At 39.7% G+C, this 20063-nt stretch overlaps 1 pseudogene; it reads right to left on the bottom strand.

The window, feature by feature from the left end:
- Positions 1-10108: 10108 nt before the first annotated feature.
- LOC130860891 (cardiolipin synthase (CMP-forming)-like) lies at positions 10109-10679 on the bottom strand (annotated as a pseudogene).
- Between the last annotated feature and the right edge of the window lie 9384 nt (positions 10680-20063).

The following is a 20063-nucleotide window of genomic DNA, read 5'->3' as shown; positions in this document are numbered from 1 at the left end:
ATTTCCGTACTTGTGATTGGTCTGTTCATGGTTTCTATTTCTTCCTGGTTCAGTCTTGGAAGATTGTATTTTTCTAAGAATGTATCCATTTCTTCCAGGTTATCCAATTTATTGGCATATAGTTGCTTGTAGTAGTCTCTCATGATGTTTTGTATTTCTGAGGTGTCCGTTGTGACTTCTCCTTTTTCATTTCTAATTCTGTTGATTTGCATCTTCTCCCTTTTTTTCTTGATGAGTCTGGCTAATGCTTTATCAATTTTGTTAATCTTCTCAAAGAACCAGCTTTTAGTTTTATTTATTTTTCTTATGGTTTCTTTCCTTTCTTTTTCATTTATTTCTGCTCTGATCTTTATGATTTCTTTCCTTCTGCTCACTTTGGGGTTTCTTTGTTCTTCTTTCTCTAGTTGTTTTAGGTGTAAGTTTAGGTTGTTTATTCGATCATTTTCTTGTTTCTTAAGGTAGGACTGTATTGCTATAAACTTCCCCCTTAGAACTGCTTTTGCTGCATCCCATAGGTTTTGGGTTGTTGTGTTTTCGTTGTCATTTGTTTCTAGATATTTTTTGATTTCCTCTTTGATTTCTTTAGTGATTCCTTGGTTGTTTAAGAGTGAATTGTTTAGCCTCCATGTGTGTGTCTTTTTTGCAGTTTTTTTCCTGTAATTGATATCTAGTCTCATGGCATTGTGGTCTGAGAAGATGCTTGATATGATTTCAATTTTCTTGAATTTGCTGAGGTTTGATTTGTGACCCAAGATGTGATCTATCCTGGAAAATGTTCCGTGTGCACTTGAGAAGAACGTGTATTCTGTCGTTTTTGGATGGAATGTCCTATAAATATCAATTAAGTCGAGATGGTCTAATGTGTCATTTAAAGCTTGTGTGTCTTTATTGATTTTCTGTTTGGATGATCTGTCCATTGATGTAAGTGGGGTGTTCCAGTCTCCCACTATTATTGTGTTCCTGTCGATGTCCCCTTTTATAGCTGTTAGCATTTGCCTTATGTATTGAGGTGCTCCTATATTGGGGGCATAGATATTTACCACTGTGATATGTTCTTCTTGAATGGATCCCTTGATCATTATGTAGTGTCCTTCCTTGTCTCTTTTAATAGTCTTTACTTTCAAGTCTAATTTGTCTGATATGAGTATTGCTACTCCAGCTTTCTTTTGACTTCCATTTGCATGGAATATCTTTTTCCATCCCTTTACTTTCAGTCTATATGTATCCCTTGGTCTGAAGTGGGTTTCTTGTAGGCAACATATAGAAGGGTCTTGTTTTTGTATCCATTCAGCCAGTCTGTGTCTTTTGGTTGGAGCATTTAATCCATTTACATTTAAGGTGATTATTGACATGTGTGTTCCAATTACCATTTTCTTAATTGTTTTGAGTTTGTATTTGTAGGTGTTTTCCTTTTCTTCTGTTTCCTACTTAGAGAAGTTCCTTTAGCACTTGTTGTAAGGCTGGTTTGGTGGTGCTGAATTCTCTTAACTTTTGCTTGTCTGGAAAGCTTTTGATTTCTCCCTCAAATCTGAATGAGATTCTTGCTGGGTAGAGTATTCTTGGCTGTAGGTTTCTCTCTTTCAGGACTTTCAGGATATCCTGCCATTCCCTTCTGGCCTGCAGAGTTTCTGTGGAAAGGTCAGCTGTTATCCTGATGGGTTTTCCCTTATATGTTGTTTGTTGCTTTTCTCTTGCTGCTTTTAATATTTTTTCTTTGTGTTTAGTTGTCGTTAGTTTGATTAATATGTGTCTCGGTGTATTTCTCCTTGGGTTTATTCTTTATGGGACTCTCTGTGCTTCTTGGACTTGGTTAATTATTTCCTTTCCCATGTTGGGGAAGTTTTCCACTATAACCTCTTCAAATATTTTCTCAGACCCTTTCTTGTTTTCTTCTTCTTCTGGGATGCCTATAATTCAAATGTTGGTACGCTTAATGTTATCAGTGAGGTCTCTGAGACTGTCTTCTAATCTTTTTATTATTTTTTCTTTTTCCTGCTCTGTGGCAGTTATTTCCCCCATTCTATCTTCCAACTCACTTATTCGTTCTTCTGCCTCAGTCATTCTGCTGGTTATAGCATCTAGAGTATTTTTAATTTCAGTTATTTTGTTGTCCATTGCTGTTTGTTTTTCTGAGTTCTTATGAACTGTTTCTTGTACTTTCTCTATTTTGTTATCGAGATTTTGTATCATTTTTACTATCATTACTCTAAATTCCTTTTCAGGCATTTTTCCTATTTCCTCCTCATTTATTTGGTCTTGTGGGTTTTTTTCCTGCTCCTTTGCCTGCATGGTGTTTCTTTGTTTCCTCATGGTTGCCCAAACTTTTGGGGTTGCTTGTCCTTGGGTTTTTTTGCGTTATTCTGTGACCAGCAGAGGTTCCTTTATTGTTCGTCTGTAAGCGTCGGTGTGTGGGGAGGGAGAGGGTACAATAGTGGCTCCTTCTCCTGGGAGGGAGTGAGCAGTGGCGCACTGATGTCTCAGTCAGGCTTGGAGGTGCCTGTTGCAGAGGGCGCCGGTGGCTCAGGTGTAAACAGAAAGTCTTAGAGTTGGGCCTCTCTCGGGGGTTTTTTTCTTTTCTTTTTTTTCTTTTTTTCCTCTCGGCAGCCTCCCTGCTGCTGGCGTTGCAAGGGGTTTTAATCTAGCCCCACCCGAGTGCCTGAGGGTACTTGTTATCCCTGAGCGCCTTAGGTGGCCCGCAGGGGGTCTCTCCACTGCCTGTTGCAGAGGCGCGGAAAGAGAGAGAGAGGCTATGCGCGTGGCTCCTCCCAGCCGCCAGTGAGCCTGCAGCCTCCAGCCGCCATCATGGCCGGGCAGCTCTCAGGGACCGGCACTCCTCTCCGCGGGCCTCCTCCCTCCTGTCCTCTCGGTCCGTCACCCTACCGGCAACAATGTTTCCCACACTGAACCAGCTCTCCTGCTCCCACACTCCCGCTCTTGGACCCTCCGTTCAGCCGCGGATCGATGTCTTGGTCCGAGAACGCTGAGCTGCACTGCGGACCCTCCGAATGTTTCTCACTCCCTCCCGTCTGCCACAGCTCCGCCGCTTCACCCTCTTTGAGCCCTCGTAGATGCCTCCCTACCGGCTATGTCGGGCTCCCCGCAGTCCCATCCGGTGTCCGAGGCCGTCTGCTGGTGTTCAGCTGGTTCTCTGTGAGAATTACTGCGTCCTTCCGTGCATTCCCAATGCATCTGTGGGGAGGGATGCACTCCACGTCTCTCTACTTCGCCGCCATCTTTTTTCCTATACACAGATTTTTGACTGCACGATGGTTGGCACCCTGAAACCCTGTGTTGTTGACGGTCAACTGTGTTTGGTTTTTGTTGTGTGCGGTCTTGGCTAGCAGAGATAACAAAGCAGCCCCAATATTTAGGGAGATAAGAAATGAGTGTGAATGACAGACAGATAAAATAACAAACACAACACAGTGTGGCAAGTGCTATCAGAAGTCCCAGGCAATAACAGAATCATAGGTCCAAGACTTAAAAACCACCAATCATGTATTTAACAAATATTTACTAAGTACCTGTTAAATGCCTGGTACTGTGCTAGGTGTTGAGACTTAGGATGTGAGGACCCTCAACAGCATTGTCATTCTTGACAAAGGAAGGTAACTGGACAAAGGCAGGCAAAGGTACCACTGAGCCCAGGGACACTCCATGGGGACCATTTGTAAGCATGCCACATTTGTTAAGGATGGTAATACAGCTGGCCAATTCCCTGTTTGCTCTCAAATCCATCCTCTGCCTTCCCCCTGCCCTTTTATGTATCATAGAGAAAAATATGTCACAAACTTTCTTATCGACTGGCTTCCTGGTTGTGAGAACAATAGGATGTGCTGGCAGAGGAGAGCAGAAGCCAAGATAATTCTGCTTCACCTAATCCTCTGGAAGTTGCTGTTGCCTCTGAACCCTAGCTCTTGCAAGATTGCCCCTCACTTTGTGGTCCCACCTCTGACTGGCCGCTCCCACAAGGGTTCCAGCTCTAGCGAGACAATTCCAGTACCAAGTTCTGACAAAGCTGCCTTCTCCTGTCATCCAGCTGAGCCTAGGGATGAACCACTACCCAGCTGTTGCTAATCACAGGGTTGCTTCCCCATCTCATGTTTGGATTCTAAGCTTTCATCTTTCCTGTAACCAATTCCTTATACTAAATTCCCTCTGTTGAAAGACTTAGAGTTGTTTCTGTTCCCTGACTGGATGAACCTGACTGCCACACTGTTAGGTCTCCAAGTTCCAAGGTCTTAGAACAATACAGATTCATGTTTTTGTGTGTATGCTTAAAGCCCAATGGGTGTTCACTGGGCAGCCTTCCACATGATTCAGGACCCATGGTCACTCTCCTTTGTGACTCTGCCTTTCTCTAGGGCCTTGGAGCCTTCCCTTGGATGCTCCCATGGCAGAGGAGAGAGTCAAAAATCACATGTGGGAGGAAAGGTTTGTGGGCCAGTCTTGAAAGTGGCATATAACACTACCTTCCACAGTCCATTGGCCAGAATTTTGAGGGAGACTGATAAGTGTGTTCTGGCTGTGGGTCCAAGAGGAAATATATTAGATAGCCAGTTTGTGAGTCTCCACTACACTGGAATGATGAGAATCTGCCCAAGTTCTGTGTGTACACACATTTCTCTCTAATCATCTCTCCCATTTGCTCTTCTCATCTTGCCTTTTTCATACATAGTTCAGTTGAAAGACCCTTAAGGAAACCCAGTATCAGGTGATGCCTACTCTCTGGGGGTAGGGATAAAGTGTATATGAATATGTTCTTGACCAACCAGTCAGACCACAACATGTCGCTTCAGGTCCTAGGAATTGGTACCTGGAAATAGCCATGGACAGACTAGTGATAGCTGAATATTCTTTCCTATACTCCATCAAAGAGGGTAAAAATTTGCTCCCCTACGCATTGATGTGGTGCACCCTTTGCTATTCAAAGAGTGGATCAATCAGCAGCATCAGCAACATCTTGGAGTTTGTTAGAAATGTAGCATTTCAAGCTCCAGTCCGGCTTGGTTGAATCAGAACCTGTAATTTAATAAGATCCTCAGGTGCACGTTAAAGTTTGGGAAGCACTAGTGTAATTCATAAAGTTAGTATTTTACTCAGCTGGTATCACAGGCTTCTATGTGAGACATGCTGTGCTGTTTCCTGATTTAGGGAAGTCTTATCTGAGCTCCCATGGAGTGAAGGCATCCTGCCTTACCTCTTAGACAAGCTAAGAAATTGGACAGCAGGAACATGTTGTTATTTCTAACAACAACAGGAAGATGAAAGGAAGGAAGGAAGGAAGGAAGGAAGGAAGGAAGGAAGGGGAGAAAGAAAGGAGGGAGAAAGGGAGGGAGGGAGGAAGATGGGAAGGAAGAAAGGCCAAATTTACAGAGCTAGAGTGGTCTTGGGCCAGAAATGCCCAGATTGTCTGGGATGGATCTCACTGAGTAGTTGCTCAGCTCTGAGACAAATCCTTCCCCTAAAGTCAGTATGCATCAGTAACTATGCATAAGCATGCATAAGTAAAACTTAAAACTGCCTTTTTTTCTCTTTAGAGTTTGCTATCTAGCTTTATTTTACTTCATATTCAGTTAGCCTTCTCTGGTTACTTTTTTTGTATTGAAGTATAATTGATTTACAATATTGTGTTATTTTCACATATATAGCAAAATAATTTGGATATATAATATATATATATATACACATATATGTATATGTACATATATTCTTTTTCAGATTCTTTCCCATTATAGATTATTATAAAATATTGAATATAGTTCCCTGTGCTATATGCTGGTCCTTGCTGTTTCTCTATTTTATATATAGTAGTGTGTATGTGTTAATCCCAAACTCCTAATTTATCCCCCTGCCCTTTCCCCTTTGGTAACCATAAGTCTTTTTGCTATGTCTGTGAGTCTATTTCTGTTTTGTAAATAAGTTCATTTGCATTATTACTTTTTTTAGATACCACGTATAAATTGATATCATATGATGTTTGTCTTTCTCTGTCTGACTAACTTCACTTAGTATGATAATCTCAATAAAACGCCATCTCTTGCTATCAGTTTTGGGCCATGGGCAATGGGCCAACTCTCAGCAATCTCTGAAACAAACTCTGATTTTAATTTTTTTCTTGTCTTCTCTGCCTGCATGCAAATTCCTATTTATCCTTAAAATTGAGCTTAAATGACAAATCTCCTGTGATTCCCTGAATCCAAAGCTTACCCCAGGCCTTTGGTACCCTTCTAGACTGACCTTCCAGGGCAGGAAGCTAGGGGAACTCTTCTACTACCAGCCCCCTCTTACCCTCTGACAATCCAGGCTGGCCTCTGACACTCTCCCCTCTTCCCAAGGAGTAAGGTGCCAACTAGATCTTCAGGTAAATACATCACACTTAGATGTTGTGGGGAGAGAATAAGAATGGTCCCGGTGTTTTAGTAGAGGCCTTCTGGAGTCTTTAATGAAGTCCAATAAGTACCTGAAGGAAGGCTTCTGTCCAGATAGAGAGAAACAGTGAGAAAAGAAGCAGAGAATTTCATTCTCTGCTGCCACATTCTCTGCCTGTATACAGGGCTTTGTCCCATACAAAATGAACTTGGCAAAGACGGGTTCTTTCTCAGCCTGGGTCTCCCCCAGGCAACACAGGCAATAATACATTTATCCTGTGGATATGCACATCAAAGGGCAGGGAGATCTCTAAACATGGTAGCTCTTAACCCAGGGGATGGAGTGGGCATGAGGGTGAGGCAGCTGTGTGTGTGCTGTGGGGGCGGTGGTGGTGTGTAGTCACATAGGTGTATATTCCAAACCTCATGGGCTGAGCAGAGGACTCATGGGCTTGCATATTTTGAGAAAGATTCCTTGGTGTTTCTAATTCATTTGCATGTGGATAACTGCTTTAAACAAATCAGTTGCTCTCATTCATTGATTCATTCATTCATACAGCTTACATGATGTGCTGCACACAGAGAGGTTAATAAAACAGTCCCTACCCTCTAAGTGCCTACAGTCCTGTTTGCTTGGACCTCACCCATTTATGAATTAGTTTGATCCTTGCCTGTCTTGCTTTCATCCCACTCCTACCCTGGGAAGACTCTGCATCCCCTACCAGCCCTTTTGGGTGGGGGGTGGTTGACTTATGTTCCTTTAATTGAATCAGGACGTTTAATATTATAACTAAAAGGAACTTTATTTCATCTGTTCCTGTTCCTCCCATTCTGTCAACACACACTTGATAAAGAAACTGAGCCCTTCCCCCTTTTTTAAATTAGTAGACCTTATTTTTTTGAGCAGTTTTAGGCTTACTGAAAAATTGAGCAGAAAGTATAGAGAGTTCCCATATATCCCCTCACTCCCCACCCAATTTCTTCTATTATTAATATCTTGCATTAGGGAGGTACATGTGTTACAAGTTATGAGCCAACATTGATACATTATTTTTAACTATTAGGGACCATTCTTGGTGTACAGCCTATGGGCTTGGGAAAATGCATAATGACATTTGTCACATAGGATAGTTTCACTGCCCTAAAAGCCCCCTGTCTGTAGTCCCTTTTGCTCATCCATCTTGCTGTTCTCAGGGTCTGCCTAGTATCTCCCCTGCCCACACAATAGGGTAAGATTACACTCCCCTGGACTGAGGTCAAGGTGCAGCATATATTCAGGTCACCTTGTCCCACCTCAGGGGCAACTTGTCTAATTTACTACCCAGACATCTCTAAATCTCCACCAAACTTGACAGGAAATTCACCCTGCATACCTAGTAGGAAGATCCACAGGGAGAAGAGAAGAGATTGGGTCTATAGGCTCAGAAAGCTACAAAGAATCCAGCTGGCTAGCAGGGCAAGTTAATTTTCTGCTGAGCAGCCTGAGGGAATTTCCCAAGAAATGCCAAGATTGTAGAAATGGCTTTTCTTTAATCTTGATGACTCACTCCTCCTAAGACTGCCCCAATTCTTTAATGGAGCACTTTTTGCAGAGGTAATTTTAGTGGTGCTACAATGTGTCTAATGAAGTAACAATTTATGGGTGTGCAGGGTATGTGAGGCAGCAGGGGGGCCAGTTCAGGCAGCTCCCCCTAGAGAGCAAAGCCAAGGCACTGACCCAATTTAGAAGCTACCCATTTCCCAGGTCCCACTGGCTGCTGCTGGTTGGGCATTTGGAAACCTGCGGTTGACAAGGATCCTAACAATATATTTTAATTTTACTTTCAAATCATTGTTCCAGGAAGGCAGCAGGGCAGACGGTAATCACTCCAAGTTGCAAGATTATATCTGAACCTGCTGGTGAAGAGGAAAGTTAGAAACTTACACTCAGCTAAAAATAACTCCATGCTTGTTTTGTTTTTGTGAAATATGCTTGCTGCACTGAGAAAAACAGAAAAACAGGATGACCTAACAATCCAATGTAACTTTAAGATGTTTTGCTAAAAAATGGAATGTTCTGCACCTGCTCTTGTAAGTTTCTTTTGGGAACCTTCCATGCTCTGTAAACATGTGCACTATAAAAGTAAAGCTCACCCTGAGCTCAGGACCCAGAACTTTGGAGTGTTAGCTGGTCTGGGGCCACCAGCTTAATAAACCTGAGTTCTCCAACTCTCTGAGTGCAGTGCTTTATTTCTCAATGGACCTATTTCTGCAACACTGGCAACAGGTTCTACTGGGTTTGGGAGCTGTGAAGTTCCTCATTAGAAGGACACTGATCTTTCGAAGGCAAGAAGGAAGTAAGATTCCTCGTGGTGTGCAGGGCCACTCCATGTGATAGCCCAGGAGGCCAGGACTGTCCTCAGTGCTCTTCCAGGCACTCCTGCTGCTCCCCTATTCCATATTCCAATGTGCTGCCTTCTGATCCCGTGACCTTTGCCACAAACACCCCCATCCCCCCAACCTGCAGCAAATATTCCCCGCATCATGCAACTCCTCATAACCTCTTGTCACTGTCTCCTTACTTGTCCATAGGCCTCTCTGGACTGTAAGCTCCTTGTTTAGTCACTGAGGTCTGGACAGCCCCTACCACAATGTTAGCAAAGCGTACAGGTTAGTTGAACAAATGAATGAACTGATTGGCTGTGATGGCTCTTTACCTCCATGAATGGCTCCTCTGTGTAATAAAACAGAAGCCTCAATGCTGTTCACACGTCTTCCCTCTTCAGTGCATGCTTATTTCATCTGGTCCCCAAGTCCATCAGTTTTAATCCTAAAACATCCTCAAATCCTTCCCCTTTGTCCCTACCCGAGTTAAGAGTCTGAGCATCTCTTGTCAGGGTTGCCAGATAAAACAGAGGAGGCCCCACTACATTTGAATGTCAGGAAAACAATATATATATATATATATATTTTAGTATAAATATGTCCCAAATATTTCAAGGGACGTAATTATGCTAAAAAATTATTCATAGCTTATGTGAATTTCAAATGTAATTTGGTGATCCTGTATTTAAAATTTTTCTATCATAATAAAATACATAAAATTTACTCATTTAGCCATTTTGAAGTATACAATTCAGTGGTATTAAAGTACATTCACAATGTTGTGCCACCATCACCACTCTGTATTCACAGAACTTTTTCATCATCCCAAATAGAAACTGTACCCCTTGCAAAATAGCTCTTTATTCCCCCCCTTCCCACATACCCTAGTAACATCTACTATAGTACTTTCTCTCTCTATGTATTTGCCTATTCTAGGTACTTCATATTAGTCAAGTGATACAATGTTTATTTTTTGTGTCTGGCTTATTTCACTTAGTGTAATGTTTTCCAGGTTAACCTATGTCATAGCATGTATCAGAATTTCCTTTTTAAGCTCAAATAATATTCCATTGCATGTGTATACCACCTTTTGTTTATGGTATAAACATTTGTTGATGAACATTTGGGTTGTTCCATCTTTTGGCTACTGTGAGTCATGCTGCTATAAACATTACTGTTATAAGTATCTCAGTCACTGCTTTTAATTCTTTTGGGTATATACCTAGAAATGGAATTGCCAGAACCTAGGGTAATTCTGTGTTTAACTTTTTGAGGAACTGTCAAACTGTTTCCACAGTGCACACATCATTTTATATTCCCAGGTTTTTGGCTGCAAGGCGGGTCAGCACGCCTTTTGCCCATGTGTTAAAGGATCAACTGTAATTGAAAACCAGAGCTGCCAAAGAAGCCACCACCAAGGTGAACTGGACTCCTGTGTTTACCTTGCTGATGAGTATTGGTTTCGACTGAGATACTTTGCAAGCATTTTCAGTGTTGGAAGAGTATGATAGACATCAAAATGATAGCAATCAACATTATATCTTTCGAAATTATTATGTAAGTAAGTGAAACTGGAATAATACCTACTTAGGTCAAGCTAATAGATGAGATACTGACAAGTATTTTATCAGCAAGTGGACCAAGAACACTTCATAGAGCTGATTTTTGATTGTCCAAGTTTTGAGCAATAAATCCATCCAACCAATCGGTTAGACCAGCTAAAGCAAAATCTCCTAGTGCAATATTAAAATCTTCTCTGATAATCAAATAGCCCCAAACTGGAGGCAAGCCAATTCTCATTAACAAAATATCTGGAATTGTCCACAGATTTTCACATGGGCTTGGTGTGAAATTGTCATAAGAATTTCGTGGCCTGCAGGTTCTGGGACCATGAGAATAACCAAAAATGAAATAACCAAGAGAAAAGCAAAACCAAGGCCGCATGAAGCAAAACTCCAGATTTTCAAAGTCTCAACTGAAACTATTTTATTTTAATATTTTTCCTCATTTAAAGTCTAGGCAAAAATAGTAATGTTCTTTGTTGTTATTCAGTGCTGATGGATGGATTTCTTTTCTAGTTTACCTTTTTCCTGAACATTTTGCTTGAAGATAATCCTGGCTGTGTGTGTGGGTCTCAGCTCCAACTTCCTAGTCTTTGCAGAACCAAAACTCCAGATCTCAGAAGGTGGTAAAACTCAAGACTTTAAGTTGCTGAGCTCCATCACCTTTCTTGGAAGCCTCAAGCCTCACTATTCTCACTACTATTTTATGCCTTTCTCTTGTCTCTAACATCTGTGTAATTCTTCTTTCTTCTTGCGAGTTCATCTATACATTTAAGCTTTTATCCTTTTGGCCATAAATTTATCCAACATTTCCAGGGCATGAGAGTAGAGGACTTTCAGGTACTTTGCAGAATTGGAAGCTACTAGGAATTTTTCTTAATCCTTTGAACCTCAAGTCTTTCACCTCTAAAATAAGAGTAATGATACTATCTCACAGCCTTGTTTGGAGAGTTCAGCTAAAACATTCACCTACTTGCCTAGCCCAGAAGCTGGCATGTGGTGAGTACTAAGTGGTCAACTAATGTTTATTTTCTTTCTGGAGCTCTAAGGTATTATGGCTACTTCACACCCCACTCTTGTAATAGTGATCCAAGGAAGGATCTAGGGTGGCAAATACCATGACCTCTGGAGGCTTCACTGGGTAGTATATTAATTGATATTGCTGCCACTACCAGAAGCTTTGGAAAGATGCACTTTTAGTCCACTCTGGCAAAGAAAAAGTAAACATTTAAAGAAGAGCTTTAAACAGCCATTCTATTAGGTAGGGCTCAATAGTGAGAATAAACCAAGAGCTGCATTCAGGTGAGAATGTTTTTTTCTGTTCCTTTTCAAGCATTCCAAGGCTGATTTGTTCCTTGAGCCCTCGTGGCAGAAGGAGGTATTTCCATGCACTGTTTGGCTTTTCTATACAGCTTTCTTTATTCAAACTCAAGATTTGAGAAAGATGGAGAACAGGTAATCATTACATAATTTTTTATTTTAAATGGCATTGAAAATACATACCAACATTATTAAAATACAAGTAAAAGAAAGAAAATATTCATATACACTCCCACAGTCCTAAAATATTATAATTTTTATTCTCCTTGAACCTTTTATTGCTTTTCACTTGTATACCTTTTACATTCTTTTAATGATAGTGTGGATACAATTTTCCATTATCCTTTATATCAGAAATATTTTCATCATTCTTTATAACTCTTTTTAAACAACTTTTTGTTGTGATGAAATATACCTAAAACAAAACTTACTATTTTAATATTTTAAAATGTACAATTCAGCAGTACGTACACTCACATTGTTGTACAACCATCACTGTTACTCACTTCCAGAACTTTTTCATCATCTCAAACTGAAACTCTGTAACCTCTGAAACACTAGCTCCAAATAAACCTCTTCCCCCAGCCCCTGGTAACTACTCTTGTACTTTCTGTTTATAACTTTTTATGATTAATAATATTCTATTAAATTATTGTGCTATAAAAATCCCTCCTTTACTCAATCATTGTTTCTAATTTTTTGGTTATGATAAGTTCTGCTGTATTGACCCTAACTGTACACATTTCTGTCTCCTTTTGGACTGTCTTGGGCTCTTTTCTTGTACGTGACTGCCCGATATCTTTTGACCATGCTTGCCTCATCCCAGTATTAGCACACAGCGAGAAATGCCTCTCCAATGTGGATGCTAAAACTCCCTCTCCCAGAATCCCTACCGCTTGAGAGATCTGGACCTGCCGCATATACATCCGTAAGAGACTCCAATTTGGAAGGGAACAGTGTGAGTGGGCAGTATAGCCACTGGCAAGCGTGAGGGCAGAGGCTTCTGGCACCTTGAAGGCAATAGCTCAGTGCTGGTTGTCCAGGACATGAGCTGTCTGGAGACTCAGGGTCTGTCCAGGTCAAGAGGTGGCGCTTCTAGAATAGCTCCTGGTGCCCCCATGATGTGCTTGGCCCTTATCCCTGGATGCATAGCTCACAGGCTTTTCTCTGTCTTGTATCCCAGAGATCCTGTAAGTTTCTGATATCCTTCCGTAAGTTCCCTTCCTGCCTAAACTAGCCGAAGTGGATTCTGCTGTTTTCCATTAATAACGTGGATTACTTTCTTATAATATAAAAAACAAAATTTACTGTCTCAAAGGGTATAATTTTTTAAAAATGGCACTGCTATATATTTTCTTCAAAAGGGTGAAACCAATTGATAATATCACCAGAAATGTATTATTATGCTAGATTTAACACCTTTTTCTAACATGTATTCATTAACTTTCTTTTTTTTATTAAGGTATAGCTAATTTACAATATTACCGGTTTCAGCTGTGTAATATAGATTCACAACTTTAAATGGTTCTATTCCACTTGTAGTTATTATAAAATATTGGCGATATTCCCTGTGGCTGTACAATATGTCCTTGTAGCTCATTTATTTTATGCATGGTAGTTTGCACCTTTTAATCCCCTGCCCGCAGCTTGCCCCCCACCCCGCATGTTACCCCACAGGTAACCACTAGTTTGTTCTCTTGATCTGTGAGTCTGTTTCTTTTTCTTATATTCACTAGTTTATTTTACCTTTTTTAGATTACACATATAAGTGATATCATATAGTATATATTTTTCTCTGTCTGACTTATTTTACTAAACGTAATACCTTCCAAGTCCATCCATGTTGTTACAATTAGCCAATTTCATTCCTTTTTATGACTGAGTAGTATTCCATTGTGTGTGTGTGTGTACACACACACACACCATATCTTCTTCTTTTCTAAGTTTATTCTGTATTGAGGCTTGTAACCTCTTTTTTTTTAAAATCTATTTATTTATTGTATTGGCTGTGTTGGGTCTTTTTTGCTGCACAAAGGCTTTCTTTTTAGTTGAGGTGAGTGGGGGCTACTCTTTGTTGTGGTGCGTGGGCTCCTCATTGCCGTGGCTTCTCTTGTTGCGCAGCACAGGCTCTAGGCGCATGGGCTTCAGTAGTTGCGGCATATGGGCTCAATAGTTGTGGCGCACGGGCTTAGTTGCTCCGCGGCATGTGGGACCTTCCTGGAGCAGGGATTGAACCCATGTCCCCTGCATTGGCAGGTGGATTCTCAACCACTGCGCCACCTAGGAAGCCCACACCATATCTTCTTTATCCATTTGTTGTTGAAGGACATTTAGTTTGCTTCCATATCCTGGCTATTGTAAATAATGCTGCTATGAACATTGGAGTGCAAGTATCTTCTTTTGACTTGGTGTTTTCATTTTTTTCTGGATTTATACCCAGGAGCGGCTTGCTGAATCATATGATAGTTCTACTTCTAGTTTCTTAATGAAATTCCGTATTGTTTTCCGTAGTGTCTGCACCAATTTACATTCTCAGCAACAGTGTATGAGGGTTCCTTTTTCTCCACATCCTCACCAACATTTGTGATTTGTAAACTTTTTGATGACAGCCATTCTGATAGGTGTGAGATGATATCTCATTGTGGTTTTGATTTGCATTTCTCTGATGATTAGCAATGTTGAGCATCTTTTCACATGCCTGTTGGCCATCTGTATATCTTTTTGTGGAAAAAAGATGTCTATTCAGGTTTTCTGCCATTTTTTTTAACCAGTTTTTTTTTTATATTGAGTTATATGAGCTGTTTATATATTTTGGATATTAACCTCTTATTGATCATATCATTTACAAATATTTTGTTTTATCCAGTTGGTTCTTTTCATTTGTCAGTGGTTTCCTTTGCTGTACAAAACTTTTAAGTTTAATTAGGTCCCAGTTGTTTATTTTTGCTATTATTTCTTTTGCCTTAGGAGATAGATCTGAAAAACTATTGCGATGATTTATGCCAAAGAATATTCTGCCTCTGTTGTCTTCTACAAGTTTATGGTTTCAGGTCTTACATTTGGACCTTTAATCCATTTTGAGTTTATTTTTGTGTATGGTGTTAGGGAGTGTCCCAATTTCATTATTTTACATGTAGCTGTCCAATTTTCCCAGCACCACTTATTGAAGAGGCTGTCTTTGCTCCATTGTATGTTTTGGCCTCATTTGTCATAAATTAGGTGAACATAGGTGTGTGTGTTTATCTCTGCTTTCTGTCCTGTACCATTGATCTATATTTCTGTTTTTGTGCCAGTACAATGCTGTTTTGATCACCATTGCTTTGAAGTATAGCCTGAAACTAGGAAGGGTGATACCTCTAGCTTTGTTCTTTTTTTTTTTTCAAGATTGCTTTGGCTCTTCTGAGCCTTTTGTGGTTCCATATACATTTCAGGATTATTTGTTCTAGTTCTGTGAAAAATGTCATGAGCATTTTGGTAGAGATTGCATTAAATCTGTAGAGTGCTCTAGGTAGTATGGCCATTTTAATAATATTGATTCTTCCAATCCAAGAACACAGTATATCTTTCCATTTCTTTGCATCATTTTCAAATTCCTTCATCAGTGTTTTATAGTTTTCAAAGTGTAGATCTTTCACCTCCTTGGTTAAGTTTATTCCTAAGTATTTTATTCTTTTTAATGTGATTTTACATGGGATTGTTTTCTTGCTTTTTCTTTCTGATAGTTCATTATTAGTATATAGGAAAAACAACAGATATTAATCTTGTTTCCTGCAACTTTGCTGAATTCATCTGTTAGTTCTAATGGTTTTTTGTGGAGATGTTAAGGTTTTTTAATATAGTATCATGTCATCTGCAAATAGTGACAATTTTACTTTTTTACCTCCAATTTGGACGTCTTTTATTTCTTTTTCTTGTTTGATTGCTGTGGCTAGGACTTCCAATACTATGTTAAATAGAAATGATGAGAGTGGGCATCCTTGTCTTGTTTCTGATTTTAGAGGAAAGGATTTAAACTTTTCACCATAAAGAACTGTTAGCTGTGGGTGTGTCATAAGTGGCCTTTACTGTGTTGAGATATGTTCCCTCTATAACCCCCTTTTTTTTCCTTTTCTTTTTTTTTAATTAAAGTATAGTTGATTTACAATGTTAGTTTCTGGTGTACAGCAAGGTGATTCAGATACACACACACACACACACATGCACATTTTCATATTCTTTTTCATTATAGGTTATTATAAGATATCGAATATAGTTCCCTGTGTTGTATAGTAGGACCTCATTGTTATATACCCACTTTAATGAGAGTTTTTATCATAAATGGATGTTGAATTTTGTCAAATGATTTTTCTGCATCTATTGAGGTGATCATGTGATTTTTATCCTTCCTTTTGCTAATATGGTGTATCACATTGATTGGTTTATGAATATCAAACCATCCTGGCAACACTGGAATAAATTCCACCTGACGGTGGTGTATAATCCTTTTTATATATTGTTGAATTTAGTTTGCTAATATTTTGTTGAGGATTTTTGCATCTATATTAATCAGAGCTATTGGCCTGTAATTTTCTCTTTTTGTAGTGTGTTTGTCTGGTTTTGGTATCAGAGCATGATGGCCTTGTAAAATGAACTTGGGATTGTTCCATCCTCCTCAATTTTTTGTAATATTTTCAGAAGGATTAACTATTCTTTATGTGTTTGGTAGAGTTCCCCTGTGAAGCTGCTCAGTCCTGGACTTTTGTTTGCTGGGATTTTCTTTTTATTACAAATTTAATTTCACTGCTAGTGATCAGTCTGTTCAGATTGTCTATTTCTTCCTGATTCCGTCCTGACAGGTGATTTGTTTCTAGAAATTTGTTCATTTCTTCTACATTGTCAAATTTTCGGTAAATAAGTATTTGTAGTATTCTTTTACAATTTTTTATATCTTAAATTTAATTTGTTGAGCCATACTCATCGTTTTATTTAGAAAGTAATTATTTTATTCATGATTATACCTTTTATTTCTTATCCTTGTCTAATCTAGTGACCATATTTATAATACTTCATTAAATAGTACTGGTAAGAATAGAGAACCCAGAGGTAATCCCAAGCACATATGGGCACCTTATCTTTGATAAAGGAGGCAAGAATATACAATGGAAAAAAAGACAGCCTCTTCAGTAAGTGGTGCTGGGAAAACTGGACAGCTACATGTAAAAGAATGAAATTAGAACACTTCCTAACACCATACACAAAAAGAAACTCAAAATGGATTAAAGACCTACATGTAAGGCCAGACACTATAAAACTCCTAGAGGAAAACATAGGCAGAACACTCTATGACATACATCAAAGCAAGATCCTTTTGGACCCACCTCCTAGAATCATGGAAATAAAATCGAGAATAAACAAATGGGACCTAATGAAACTTAAAAGCTTTTGCACAGTGAAAGAAACCATAAACAAGACAAGAAGACAACTCTCAGAATGGGAGAAAATACTTGCCAATGAAGCAACGGACAAAGGATTAATCTCCAAAATATACAAGCAGCTCATGCAGCTTAATACCAAAAAAGCAAATAACCCAATCCACAAATGGGTGGAAGACCTAAATAAACATTTCTCCAAAGAAGACATACAGATGGCCAACAAACACATGAAAAGTTGCTCAACATCACTAATCATTAGAGAAATGCAAGTCAAAGCCACAATGAGGTATCACCTCACACTGGTCAGAATGGCCATCATCAAAACATCTAGAGACAATAAATGTTGGAGAGGGTGTGGAGAAAAGGGAACTCTCCTGCACTGGTGATGGGAATGTAAGCTGGTACAGCCACTATGGAAAACAATTTGGAGGTTCCTTAAAAAACTACAAATAGAACTACCATATGATCCAGTAATCCCACTCCTGGGCATATACCCAGAGAAAACCATAATGCAAAAAGAAACATGTACCATAGTGTCCATTCCAGCACTATTTACAATAGCCAGGACATGGAAGCAACCTAAATGCCCATCAGCAGATGAATGGATAAAGAAGATGTGGCATATATATACAATGGAATATTCCTCAGCCATAAAAAGGAACGAAATAGAGCTATATTTAATGAGGTGGATAGACCTAGAGACTGTCATACAGAGCGAAGTAAGCTAGAAAGAGAAAAATAAATACTGTATGCTAACTCATATATACAGAATCTAAAAAAATGGTACTGATGAACCCAGTGACAGGGTAAGAATAAGGATGCAGATGCAGAGAATGGACTGGAGGACACGGGGTTGGGGGGGTGGGGACGAAGGGGAAGCTGGGAGGAAGTGAAAGAGTAGCATAGACATATATACACTACCAACTGTAAAACAGATAGTGGGAAGTTGCTGTATAACAAAGGGAGATCAACTCAATGATGAGTGATGCCTTAGAGGGTAAGGACAGGGAGGGTGGGAGGGAGTCGCAGGAGGGAGGGGATATGGGGATATATGTATAAATACAGCTGATTGACTTTGGTGTACCTTAAAAACTGGTAGAAGAGTGTAAAGCAATTATATTCCAATAAAGAGCTTAAAAAAATAAAAAAATAGTACTGGTAATAAAGGTGTAATTCAATCCAGTGTATTATAAATCTGAAAAAATTCTTTCTCCATTAAGTAAATGCAGACTGCTCTAAATAAGTATTATTTATTTGGCCTGGAACATTTTAGTAGCATAGTCTCAGGTTATGAGGTGAAATCTTGGCATCATTCAAAATGAATATAGATGGGTAGATCTTAACAACCATAGGTAATTCCAGTGTCCTGGCTTTGCCTATAATTTAGAGAGCAGAGCATTTTTACAACTAAGATTGTCATCTGGCAATGAGTTCTCCTCTCTGTCTGAATGGGAGAAGCGGCCACTGAAGGCCATGAAGACTAAATACAGGTGAATAGAGGCTGAGCAGCCACTACATAGTGTCTTCATTAATTAAGGCCAAATTAAAACAGAAACCGATTTAGTGTGGGCATCGGCTTTGCTAGCTATTCAATGGACCCTGCAACTAAGAGACCAATAAGAAGGGACTTGTCATCGGAATGTGGCCAGATGTTTGAAGAATGGCAAGCTGGGTTGTATGTCTTTTTAAAGTGTGGCTTGGGGTCTTATATCTACAGCATGGCTCATGGGCACTTGACATACATATACTCAAATTCAATAGACTTCAGCCAGTATTTAGTGAATCTTTGTTGTGTGCCTGGGCACTATGCAGTGGGGTGGGGACACACAGATCACCAAGATCCCTGATCCCTCAGAGAACCACTAGGTTATCATTGCCACTGTGGGTGTGCAGATTCCTCCACCCCCCATAAAGAAAAGAAAAGAAAAAGTTGCTGAAGTAAAAGACTTCTTCCTCTTCTCCCCACAGACAATTGTTTCATGTTATTTCACATAATCCTTTTAACAATCTGATGAGATACATTATTATTTCCATGTTAGAATTAAAAAACAGTGAGATAGACTTTATGCCTGGAGTTGCCAGCTCAAATGACTCCAGGTATCAGGCAGGACACAAAACTGAGATAACTAGACCAGGTATCATATGATAGGAATTGGTAGGGATTGTGAAGAACTGGGGCCAGTGTGCTTTACCTGAAGACATTCAAGGTCATGACAAGCCAAAATAAAAGCAGCCTTGTAGAGCAAACAAAACAAGGCTGTAGGCTTGGTGGGGCAGCCAGTTTCTGATATCTGCTCTGTACCATCACAGCCACCCAAAGTCTGAGGACGGGGAAGAAAGTTAAGACTCCCTGACCACTCCAGCTCTCAGTGTTCTTACTCCTCCACCCCGAGAAGCAGAGGCAAGAACATCAAAGCCATTTAAAATTAGCAATAACTCTCCTCCCACTCTAATAGATTGTAAAGCTTGTTACAAAGTAACAGTGATTAAAACCATATAGTTGGGATTTGAAAGATTCACCAATGAAGTAGAATAGAAACTTCAGAAATTCAAAACTGTACAGAGCTTTGTAACATGCTAGAAAAAGTGTTATTACAATAGGTAAAAGATTCAATATTCAACAGATGAATGGATAAAAAAATGTGATACATATATACAAGGGAATATTACTCAGCTGTAAAAAGGAATGAAACTGGGACATTTGTAGAGACATGGATGGACCTAGAGACTGTCCTACAGAGTGAAGTGAGTCAGAAAGAGAAAAACAAATATTGTATATTAACACATATATGTGGAATATAGAAAAGTGGTACAAATCGACTGGTTTGCAAGGCAGAAATAGAGACACAGATGTAGAGAACAAACATATGGACACCAAGTGGGGAAAGCAGGGAGGGTTCGGTGGGAATGAATTGGGAGATTGGGATTGCCATATATACATTACTAATAAGAAAAAAAATCAGAATTCTAAACTTGCCCAGCATGCAGTAGCAACCCTTGACTCCTCAGGGAGACGCTTCAGGTTTTGGGCTTCC

This window comes from Hippopotamus amphibius, chromosome 9 (assembly GCF_030028045.1).
Source record: "Hippopotamus amphibius kiboko isolate mHipAmp2 chromosome 9, mHipAmp2.hap2, whole genome shotgun sequence".
Taxonomy (NCBI): domain Eukaryota; kingdom Metazoa; phylum Chordata; class Mammalia; order Artiodactyla; family Hippopotamidae; genus Hippopotamus; species Hippopotamus amphibius.
The sequence above is the reverse complement of the archived record's forward strand: the minus strand, read 5'-3'. Positions and strand labels throughout refer to the sequence as shown.